Source organism: Palaemon carinicauda, chromosome 23 (assembly GCF_036898095.1).
Source record: "Palaemon carinicauda isolate YSFRI2023 chromosome 23, ASM3689809v2, whole genome shotgun sequence".
NCBI classification, from domain to species: Eukaryota; Metazoa; Arthropoda; class Malacostraca; order Decapoda; family Palaemonidae; genus Palaemon; species Palaemon carinicauda.
Genome location: NC_090747.1, coordinates 63,244,881 through 63,257,380, shown reverse-complemented (window position 1 = coordinate 63,257,380; position 12,500 = coordinate 63,244,881). Strand labels below are relative to the sequence as shown.

Genomic DNA, 12,500 nt, shown 5'->3' with positions numbered 1-12,500 from the left:
GCAGTTTTGTAAACTGTTTTGAGTGAAATAGTATTGTTTACATATATTCATTTGATTTTATTATTATTATTAGTCGGTAGTAGGTTGGCCAGGGTGCCAGCCACCCGTTGAGATACTACGCTAGGGTGTTATTGGGTCCTTTGACTGGTCAGACAGTAGTACATAAGAATACTATTGTTTGTATATGTTCATTTAATTTTATTATTATTATTAGTCGGTAGTAGGTTGGCCAGGGCGCCAGCCACCCGTTGAGATACTCCGCTAGGGAGTTATTGGGTCCTTGGACTGGTCAGACAGTACTACATAGGATCATTCTTTGGTTATGGTTCATTTTCCCTTTGCCTACACAAACACCTAGCCTATTCTTTACAGAGTCTCCTCTGACCTCATACACCTGACTACACTGAGATTACCAAACAATTCTTCTCCACCCAAGGGGTTAACTACTTCACTGTAATTGTTCAGTGGCTACTTTCCTCTTGGTAAGGGTAGTAGAGACTCTTTAACTATAGTAAGCAGCTCATCTAGGAGAAGGACACTCCAAAATCAAACCATTTTTCTCTAGTCTTGGGTAGTACCATAGCATCTGTACCATGGTCTTCCACTGTCTTGGGTTAGAGTTCTCTTGCATGGCACATTATTCTATCCTATTTCTGTTTCTCTTATTTCATTGAACTTTTTATAGTTTATATGTTAAATATTTATTTCAATTGTTGATACTGTTCCTAAATGTTTTATTCTAATTGTTAATTAATTCTCTTATTTCCTTGTTTTCTTTCCTCACTGGGCTTATAGCATCTTGCTTTTCAAACTAGGGTTGTATCTTAGCAAGTAGTAGTAATAATAATAATAATATTATTATTATTATTATTATTATTATTATTATTATTATTATTGTTAGTGTTGTAATGTATATTATTATTATTATTATTATTATTATTATTATTATTATTATTATTATTATTATTATTATTATTAACATAAACAACATTAAAGCTTCTTATTTCTATTGCTAACACAACAAACGATATTTTTACACTTATAGAAATTTACAAAAAAAAAAAAAATGAATAAATAAAAAAAAGTTTTAACTCTTACCAGCGCAGTAGAAGCTCCCAGAACAAACAGTGCCAAGATAAACAACTTCATTTCGCCTGAACTGTATTTCTTGTACCTGGGAAATGAATATCACATATTAGAGGAGAATGCTGACAAGATTATCTTGTAGAATGTGGCATGAAGAGGCAAAACCTGATGAATGAGAGCTAGGAGTGTTGGTGAAAAGGGCAAAAAAGTAGACCTTTTTTATTGCAATAATAAGAGGCATAACACTTACGTCAATTGTCATGAAATTATATAGTATGCTTATTCTAAAGAGACTAGAGAGAAAGATTAATGAAAGGGTGAGAGGTAAACCAGCAGGATTTAGAAAAGGTAGAAGTTGTACTGACCAAAATTTCATTTTGAGACATGTACAGAAAGGCGTAGAATATAGAAATCCACTTTTAATGGCATTTGGACTATGAAAAACACTTTGATAGTGTTCCCCCGGTCAATTTTGTGGAGAGTCCTGCGTTATTATGGAGTTCCTCTTGAATATGTGAATTTGATTCTGTTCATGAGCATAGCAAGTGCAAAGTTAATGTTAGTGAAATCCTATCAAATGAATTTCCAATGAACAGTGGAGTACTCCAAGGGAATGTGTTGTCACCTATGTTATTTATCCTCCTCATGAATTTTTCAATGTCTAACTGTTGTGGATGGTGAAGAAGGATTGGACTGGATTGGTAATAGGGAATTAGCTGACCTAGAGTATGCTGATGACACTGTCCTTATTAGCAAAACATCACAGGATTTGCAATGCCTGCTTACCACAATGCATGAAATATCACAGGAAGTTAGGCTCAAGATAAATAAAGGAAGACAGAGTTAATGAGAACAGAATATGCAATGGAAGATGAAATATCATTGAAAGGAGAAAGGATTAATAAGGTGGAATCATTTAAATATTCAGGAACTATGATCTCTAATACAGTGTCTTTAGAATTGGAGTTGAATGAAAGATGGAAAAAAAAGCAAATCAGACAATAACTAGGTGAAGTAGAATTTGGAAGTCAAATCGCCTAAAATTACATATGAAAATCAGACTATATATCAGTTTAGTGAGATCGGTGTTACTGTATGGACATGAGTCTTGGTATGACAATGAAAAATTCTCCAACAGATTTTGTAGATTTGAGAACAAAGCCCTCAGAAGGATATTGGGAGTTAAATGGCAGGACAGGATTAAAAATGAAATTATAAGAGAGATTACTCGAGTGTCATATGTGGATGAAATCATGATGAGGGGTAGATGGAGATGGTTTGGGCATGCTCTTCGCACTCCCCAAGAGAGATTAGTTCACCAAACTTTTAGTTGGGCTCCGCAAGGCACCAGAAGAGTTGGAAGACCCGAGACTACATGGCTGAGGACTATGAAGCGTAAAGTCAGAGATGATGAATGGAGAAGTACTCATTTAAAAGCTCAAGATAGAGACGACTGGCGAAATCTAACCGAGGCCCTTCGCTTCAATAGGCTTATGACGAGAGGATGATATATATATTTTTTTCCTGTCACGCTCAGGTGTGAGAGGGCGCAGTCATACCCTTGTGAGAAGGGGTACCGGAACCTGGAGAGGTACATTTGAAACCCACACTCTCCCACAAATTGCCTAACCAGGAGAGGGGGTGAGAAGGGTTAAATCTGTGTGTTTGTATAGAAATCTTCCTTTAGACGTTCCTCATGTAACTGGAATTCCCATATTCCTCCATAGGAATTCCAATCGATTCCAAACGATTCCTACCGATTCCAAGCGACTCTATCGGACTTTTTTTCTTATTGGAAATAGTTTACAGAAACTCGCTGTATAATCTACATAATTTATGCAATATCTGGAACGTATATGTAATTGAAAAAAATTTGGGAAATATTACTCCATAAATTGTTTCAGAAGTAAAATCATAAATTTTTGTATCGAAGTCTACTACAAAATTAAAAATTAGTTATTGTTTAAAAAAAAATAAACTAATAGATGAATTCAGAAACCTACTTTTAATGAGTATCATCATCATCATCATCATCATCATCATCATCTCCTCCTACACCTATTGACACAAAGAGCCTTGGTTAGATTTCACCAATCGTCTCTATCTTGAGCTTTTAAATCAATACTTCTACATTCATCATCTCCTACTTCACGCTTCATAATCCTTAGTCATTTAGGTCTGGGTCTTCCAACTCCTCTAATGCCTTATGGAGCCCAGCTGAACGTTTGGTGAACCAATATCTCTTGGGGAGTGTGAAGAGCATGACCAAACCATCTCCATCTACCCTTCACCATGATCTCATCCTCATATGGCACTAGAGTAATGTCATATGAAAGATATATTCTTGCGTATCTGTAGTTTATCATAATTATTATTATTGTTATTATTATTATCATTATTATTATTATTATTATTATTATTATTATTATTATTATTATTATTATTATTTGCTTAGCTACAACCCTAGTTGGAAAAGCACAATGCTATAAGTCCAGGGACTCCAACAGGGAAAATAGCCTAGTGAGGAAACGAAACTAGGAAAAGTAAAATAAACTATAAAAACTTTAACAGAACAAGAGGAAGATAAATTCGATAGAATAGTGTGCTCGAGTATACCCTCAAGCAAGAGAACTCTACCAATTGAAGTAATTGTTCTAAAGGTTAATAACATTTGATATATACTAAGACATATCGTGAATAATACCTATTGGTTTTAAAGGCCACTCATGAGTTACAGGGGCTAGAGACAGTGACAATGCCATAGAGACTGACTAGGTAATCATAAGATCAGCACCTAACCAAGGACCAGGGAGGGCCAGGCAATGCCTGCTGAGTCCCTTATCCTAAGCTTGAGCAGGTTTCGAACCCGTGTCCAGTAAATTGCTAGGCGGCTACGTTTCCAATAGGCCTCTAAGAAAATATTGACTGGCTATAAGTTCGATATTTATTCACACATAACTTGAGAGTAAACTATTTAGTAACTTGTGGGGCACTCAGAAGAGCGAGGACCTCCGCCACGGCAGCTAATTTCTCGACCTTTTGCTCAACCTAACTTTTGACCTTAACATGTATTAATTGGCGTGGATTTTCATACAGTCAAATATGAACCAAGTTTGAAGTCTCTGTCACAATGATGTCTAAACTTTCGGGTGATTACGTGAATTGGACATTTTGCTTGACCCTGAGCTTGACCTTTTGACCTCAACCTTCCGAAATTTATTCATTTGCAGCTTTTTACATGACAGTTAATTCCTGCATGTTTCATTGCTCTACGATTAAAATTATGGCCAGGAAGCTGTTCACAAAGAAACACACACACACAAACAAACACACAAACAGGGGTGAAAACATAGCATCCTTCCAACTTCGTTGGCTGAGGTAATAATCATGAGAAGAAATCAATATTTTCTGTAAGATCAGAGCTACATCATAAGGCTCAAGACTACACAGTTTTCTAGAAGTTTTATTCCAGCTGTGACCAAGTTGTGGAATGATCTTCCTAATCGGGTAGTTGAATCAATAGAACTTCAAAAGTTCAAAGTTACAGCAAATGTTTTTATGTTGAACAGACTGACATAAGTCTTTTTATAGCTTATATATGAAATATCTGTTTTAATGTTGTTAATGTTTTTAAAATATATTGTTTTAATTGTTCATTAATTCTTATATCGGTTATTTATTTCCGTATTTCCTTTCCTCACTGGGCTATTTTTCCCTGTTGGAGCCTTTGGGCTTATAGCATCTTGCTTTTCTCACTAGGTTTGTAGCTTAGCTAATAATAATAATAAAAATGATGATGATAATAATAATAATAATAATAATAATAATACAGTGATATGTGTGGTGCTTTGAAATTCTCAAAGTAATTGAAGTTAAGAATTTGATTAAAAACAACAATGTTAATGATTAAGACCTAAGGTTTCTCCGCCTCTTCAACTTCTATCACAATACCCAGATAAACTCGGTCATATGACTCCTTATCAGTGCTGTACTGAACGCCAGACTCTTCGTGCATAAAGGCATTATTTGCTTTGACTTATCAACAATTGTTTATTTGCGCACTGTAATATGTTTACTCAACAACAACAATAACAACAACAACAATAAATGCAGCTGTTTCCAGTCCACTGCAGGACAAAGCCAACCATCTTATCCACTTCATCTTTATAGTTGAGATACCGTATGCATCAACAACAACGACAACAACAACAACAACAACAACAACAACAAATGCAGCCGTTTCTAGTCCACTAAAGGACAAAGGCCTCAGACATGTCCTTATTCATGTCTGGAGTTTCCCCATTTTCATTACCACGCTGGCCACTCAAGATTGATGATACTGAAGGCTTTAGTCTGATCCCTCACAGCAAACTAACCTAGTATGGATAGCCCTGACTAGTACAGCTTTCCTGATCATCACGATACACAAACCATTTTACCCCGTTAAGGTATCCTCCCTCAGAAAGGGAGAGAGACCATATAGCCATGATCAGCAAAGCCGTACTTGTCAAGGCCACCCATACTAGGTTGGTTGCTATGAGCTATCCCTTGCTTCTTCCATTTATGATTGGCTTTAAACCTTTCATCTGGATTACTGGTTACGGTTCATTTTCCCTTTGCCTACACATTCACTGAATAGTCTGGCCTATTCTTTACATATTCTCCTCTGTTCTCATACACCTGACAACACTGAGATTGCCAAACAATTCTTCTTCACCCAATTCTTCTTCAGTAGCCACTTTCCTCTTGGTAATTGTAGAAGAGACTCTTTATCTATGGTAAGCAGCTCTTCTAGGAGAAGGACTCTCCCAAATCAAACCGTTGTTCTCTACTCTTGGGTAGTGCCATAGCCTCTGTACCATGGCCTTCCACTGTCTTGGCTTAGAGTTCTCTTGCTTGACGGTACACTCGAGTACACTATTCTATCTTATTTCTCTTCCTCTTGTTTTGTTAATTTTTTTTTTTATAGTTAATATAGGAAATATTTATTCCAATTTGTTACTGTCCTTAGAATATTTCATTTTTCATTGTTTCCTTTCCTCACTGGGCTATTTTCCCTCTTGGAGCCCTTATAGGGCTTATAGCATCCTGCTTTCCCAACTAGGGTTGTAGCTTAACAAGTAATAATAATAATAATAATAATAATAATAATAATAATAATAATAATAATAATAATAATAATAATGTGACAATTGATAATTTTCTTCAGTATTCAGATCTAAAAAAACAGAAGGGACAAACCTTAAAGACAAGTGAATGGTGAACTAGGCCACTGAATTACTGAAGACAAGACTTCAGTCTCATCATCACAGCGATTAATCTGTTATCATCTGACGGACCTTATGATTTGACAATGATAAGATAGATCATGATTGATAAGAAAAAACAACAATATGGTGAAGTGGTTATTATTATTATTATTATTATTATTATTATTATTATTATTATTATTATTATCATTATTATTATTATTATTATTAGCTAAGCTAAGCCCCTAGTTGGAAAAGCCGGATGCTTAAAGCTCAAGGGCCCCAACAGGAAAAAATAGCCCAGTGAGGAAAGGAAATAAATAAACTATATGAAAAGTAATAAATAATTAAAATAACATATTATTATTATTATTATTATTATTATTATTATTATTATCATAATTATTATTATTATTATTATTATTATTATTATTATTATTATTATTATTATTATTATTATTATTATTATTATTATTATTATTATTATTAGCTAATTTACGGCTCTAGTTGGAAAAGCAAGATGCGATAAGCCCAAGGGCTCCGACAGGAGAAAATAACCTTTTCGGGAGAAGAGATCAAGAAATAAAATACAAAAGAAGCAATGAACAATTAAAATAACGTATTTTAAGAACAGTAACAACATTAAAATATATCTTTTATATATAAACAACGAAGAGAGAGTTATGTAAACCTGTTCAACATAGAACAATTTGATGCAAGTTTGAACTTTTGAAGTTACACTGATTCAATTATCTGATTAGGAAGATCATATTATATTTATTTTGATATACTTTACTGAAGGAATGACGTTACATAGATTAATTTGAGTTTCCTCTATGTTTCCTTGACATTGGTAATATATGACACCACAAGTCTTTTTATAGTTTATATATGAAATATCTATTTTAATGTTGTTATTGTTTTTAGAATATTTTATTTTAATTGTTCATTACTTCTCATATCGTTTATTTATTTCCTTATTTCTTTTCCTCATTGGGCTATTTTTCCCTGTTGGAGCCTTTGGGCTTATAGCATCTTGCTTATCTAACTAGATTTGTAACTTAGCAAGAAATAATAATAATAATAATAATAATAATAATAATAATAATAATAATAATAATAATAATAATAATATCACTGCCATAATAAATTTTTCATTATTCCAAAATTATATATATATTAATATCTCAATTCATCTCAATTTATAGCAGTCTTTATCACTTAATTCTATTCACATATCATAAAAAAACCTTTTTAGTATTATAATTAGGTTTTTATTAGCTCCAAAAGAATTTATGTAAATTTGGCATAGCATATAGAGTTATCAATACCTGGAGAATGAATGACCTAATCTCTCTCTCTCTCTCTCTCTCTCTCTCTCTCTCTCTCTCTCTCTCTCTCTCTCTCTCTCTCTCTCTCTCACACACACACACACACACACACACACACACACACAGCACTAATAAAAGAGAGCTGTTTTCATTTAAGCTGTCATCTAGAAACATCATTCATGCTGTGATTTTTTTCTTAAATCTTATTTCAGTTTTAGGTATGACGAAATTATTATTATTATTATTATTATTATTATTATTATTATTATTATTATTATTATTATTATTATTATTAGCTAAACTACAACCTTTGTTGGAAGAGCAGGATAATATAAACCCTAAGGCTCCAACAGGAAAAATAGCCCAGTGAGGAAAGGAAATCAGGAAACATAATAGTTTGCCTGATTGTGCCCTCAACCAAGAGAACTCGGTACTCTACCTCAAGACAGTGAAAGACCATGGTACAGAGGCTATGACACAACCCAATACTAGAGAACAATGGTTTGATTTTGGAATATCCTAGAAGAGCAGCTTACCATAGCTAAAAAGTCCCCTTTATCCTTAAGCAGCAACTGAAAAATTACAATTGAAATGAAAATTATTATTTAGATATCGCTAGAAAACTATTCAGAACTATTTATACTCAAATTAAACTTTATTTAGAGGTTAGCTAATTAATTCCATATGATTTTCAGCTTAAATAGAGTCACTTATTACTTCCATCAAACTTCTGAGCACTGTCATAATTCTTAATGATGGTAACGAATAGGTAGTCGGTTTAATACACGGGTTTTGTCTACTGATAATAACTTAATAATTAGGTTAAAGCTCTTTTATTTTGTGCATTGTAGTCTATAAAGCTATCGTGATTATTTTTTTATTATAATTACCATTCTTCTCTTTGTTATCATTATCATAGTCATATCATTTTCATTGTTATTGTCAGTACGAAAGGCGCTCTCAATTTATATATGTATCCCATACATACGTTTTCTTATACCAGTTTAGTATTTAAAGAAAACGTAAAATTAATATCTTTAAGCGGTAACTATTGTATTGACTTCTTGTGTGTGTGTTTTGCCATGACACTCTCTCTCTCTCTCTCTCTCTCTCTCTCTCTCTCTCTCTCTCTCTCTCTCTCTCTCTCTCTCTCTCTCTCTCTCCTTTTTTAACTACAGTTAAGGTTTGAACTTAGGTTTATACGAGACATTCTACAATGTTGATTTGACAAATCATCATCATCTTCTTCTTCTTCTTTTTCTTCCTGACCGTTGTTCTTAAAAATTTGAAAGTGATTTTATTTAACCCTTTTAAAAAAAATATCTAAATATTATTTTTAAAAGGATTGAATAAAATCACTTTCAATTTTTCTAAGAACAACGGTCACGAAGAAGATTTACTTAATGAATCAGGTTTTATTTTATATTTTTCCGTAATTTTCATTTTGTATCATAGATTCATATGTATTTGTTGAGAGAGAGAGAGAGAGAGAGAGAGAGAGAGAGAGAGAGAGAGAGAGAGAGAGAGAGAGAGAGAGGTGAAAGCTGTTAAGGAGATGAAGATATTTGAATGTAGTTAGAGACATTCACTCTATAAGCGGGCTAACTTAATTGGCACCTTGGGGGTCAATGTGACATAAGGTATGCTGCAAGTTTTTAAAGTTGCTCGCCATACATCCACATTCCATAATAGAATGGAAACGAACTGTAAAGCTGCGTATACATTACCTGAAGGACGGTGGTCCTGAATATACGCCGTCCTTCAGCTAATGTATGTGCAGCTACGACTCGTTGTTCGCCTTGAGTCCGGCAAGTTATAGGTAGGTCCTTAGACCTGGTATACTGAGTGACTTTCCTGAAAGAGAGCGGCTCACGTTCGTTCGTTCGTAGAGTATTACAGCCAACTCTTCTTGTTGGCACGGGCCTTTCCCTTGGTCGGCCCGTACAAGCGGCTCACCTCTCACTGTCGCTTATATATCGTCGTCCTGGGCGTATCAAGCTGTCCTTAATCACGTGACAATTCCTTGGTTTTCGCGCCTCCTTTCGCCTTGGTCTTCTTGAGTCATTTTGAGAAGCGAAGAAGAAGCCGGGATGTTTATAAAAAGTTTCACAACTCAGCGCTTTTCTCCCAAAACAACCCGCCTAGCTGCCCATTTGCTCTCGTCTCTCTCTACAATTCTTTCTATATCTTTACAATTACTACTAACTGCATTTGTCTCTCTATTTCTTATTAACTAATAAATCTCATGAATAAAGGCATCAATAACATATATAAATATTCTGCATATGAAATTTATTCAAATAAATCATTTGTGTGACACCAAGGAAGGTGGGGGGAGAGCCTATTGGTCTACCTCAGCAGGTATTGCCTGGTCCTCCCTGATCCTAGCTTGGGTGGAGAGGGGACTATGGGCACTGATCATGAAATTCTGAAAATATAGCTGCATTTAATTCGGAAAATGCAGCTGCATGAATTTCTGAAAATGCAGCTGCTTGAAATTCTGAAAATGCAAGTACACAACAGTCTGAAAATGCAGCTGCATGAAATTCTGAAAATGCAGCTGCGTGAAATTCTGAAAATGCAGCTCTATGAAATTCTGAAAATACAGCTGCGTGAAATTCTGAAAATGCAGCTCTATGAAATTCTGAAAATACAGCTGCGTGAAATTCTGAAAATGCAGCTCTATGAAATTCTGAAAATGCAGCGCTATGAAATTCTGAAAATGCAGCTCTATGAAATTCTGAAAATGCAGCTGCGTGAAATTCTGCAAAAACACTGGGATTCATTCATGGTAATAGCTTCTGGCTGGGCGGAGATTCGAACCCCTGCCTATTCAGTCAAAACCATACTTGCAAGGACTCTACCAACTGAGCTATCAAGAGAATTACATATGTTTATGACAAGTCACAGTAAATATTCCTGTTGAATTCAAGAATCAGTTCATAGACTTGAAATCAAGCCATCTCCTCCGAATCTCTGCCCAGCCAGAAGCTATTACCATAAATGAATTCCAGTGGTTATATATTCCCATGGTAGAATTCAGTATTAAATGCCATTGTGGTTGATATTTACATCGATGAAATCACGACTGTTAGTGATATATAATCATGAAAAATAACCACGTTTTATATATATATATATATATATATATATATATATATATATATATATATATATGTATGTATATATATATATATATATACATATATATATATATATATATATATATATATATATATATATATATATATATATATATGTATATATATATATATATATATATATATATATATATATGTGTGTGTGTGTGTGTGTGTATACATATTTGTACACACACACACACACACACATATATATATATATATGTATATATATATATATATATATATATATATATATATATATATATATATATATATATATATATATATATATATAACCAGACACATGCTCGTTATCATATGAGGAAGATTATAATAATACATTATTACATACAGTACAAATTGACTTTGAAAATACAATGATTCCTCCTGTAAATAAAGAGAAAATAAAAAGTTAAAGAAAATATAAAAAAAACGAGAAAAAAGAGAAATTTTAGAAACGTCACACACAAAAAAAAGATAAGAAAATAAACACTTCTCATATCCTAATGATGCTATTGACAGGTTACCATGGCAACGGACATCATCATCATCATCATCAGTAGCAAATCTACAAAGAGAAAAGTTTTGTACCAACCGTGTGTCACACAATTGTACATAATTCCTTTTGTATATATTATGCTTGTATCTTCGCTCTTCCCTCGCACTAAAACGAACATGAAAATTCATGTCTGCTGTTTTCCTCTGTAACATTGTCATTTCCTCGAAAATGTATTTTCCTGTTGCCTTGAGGTTTAGTATTTAAAGGAGAGTGTTCTTTAATATAGTACTCAGTTGATTGCTTCCTGCCTTTGAGTCACAACCTTCTCCCTGCCTTCGTCACATTGGTGACCCCGGAGTGATTCGCTCCTCCCGCCTCCCCCCCCCCCTCCACCTCTCACCGTTACTATGACGCCGTCAACGCATACCTTCTGCAGCAGTACTCGCCGTCGCCAGCCGCCCGTATAGCAACGCCTTTTCAGCTCTCTCAACAACCGTTGGGGGACCAAAGGGCTTCGCTCACCCTCGGAAAAATGACCAGTATCACTCGCCTGCAACCTGCCACAGACAGCTCTCCTCGTGAGGTGAACCTACTTCGTGCCCTTATGGACAGCCACTTCATGACCTTCAAAACCTCCATCAACGCCTCCACTCGTGACGAAGAGGACACCTATTCAACTTCAACCGAAGCTGACGTAAATGCTGTAGGACATACACGCCTATGAATGCCGTAGGACATACACGCCTATGAATGCCGTAGGACATACATGCCTATGAACGCCGTAGGCCTATGAATGCCGTAGGACACGCCTATGAATGCCGTAGGACACACGCCTATGAATGCCGTAGGCCTATGAATGCTGTAGGACACACACGCCTATGAATGCCGTAGGGCACACTCACCTATGAATGCCGTAGGACACGCCTATGAATGCCGTAGGACACACACGCCTATGAATGCCGTAGGACACACACGCCTATGAATGCCGTAGGACACACTCGCCTACCCCGTGACGAGCCGGAGCGGCAACACAGCCACCCATCATCCACCACTCGCTCGCACCAAAACCATCGACTTCTACAGCCACTCACTGCTGCTAATCGGCGCAGTTTTTACTACTACCTCTCCAGATTCAGGGCACCTATTTAACATGTTCAGTATGTCATTTTTAGAGGGGGAGCCATGTACCAAC

At 35.1% G+C, this 12,500-nt stretch overlaps 1 long non-coding RNA gene across 1 annotated transcript in view; it reads right to left on the bottom strand.

Moving 5' to 3' along the window:
- Window positions 1–6,407, bottom strand: part of LOC137616945 (uncharacterized) — a 9,818-nt gene extending 3,411 nt beyond the window's left edge. The window contains exons 1-2 of the long non-coding RNA XR_011039525.1: window positions 6,328–6,407; window positions 1,099–1,174 (exon numbers count right to left, since the gene is read on the bottom strand). This is a non-coding gene — a long non-coding RNA (uncharacterized lncRNA). The remainder of the gene's footprint in view (window positions 1–1,098; window positions 1,175–6,327) is intronic.
- Between the last annotated feature and the right edge of the window lie 6,093 nt (window positions 6,408–12,500).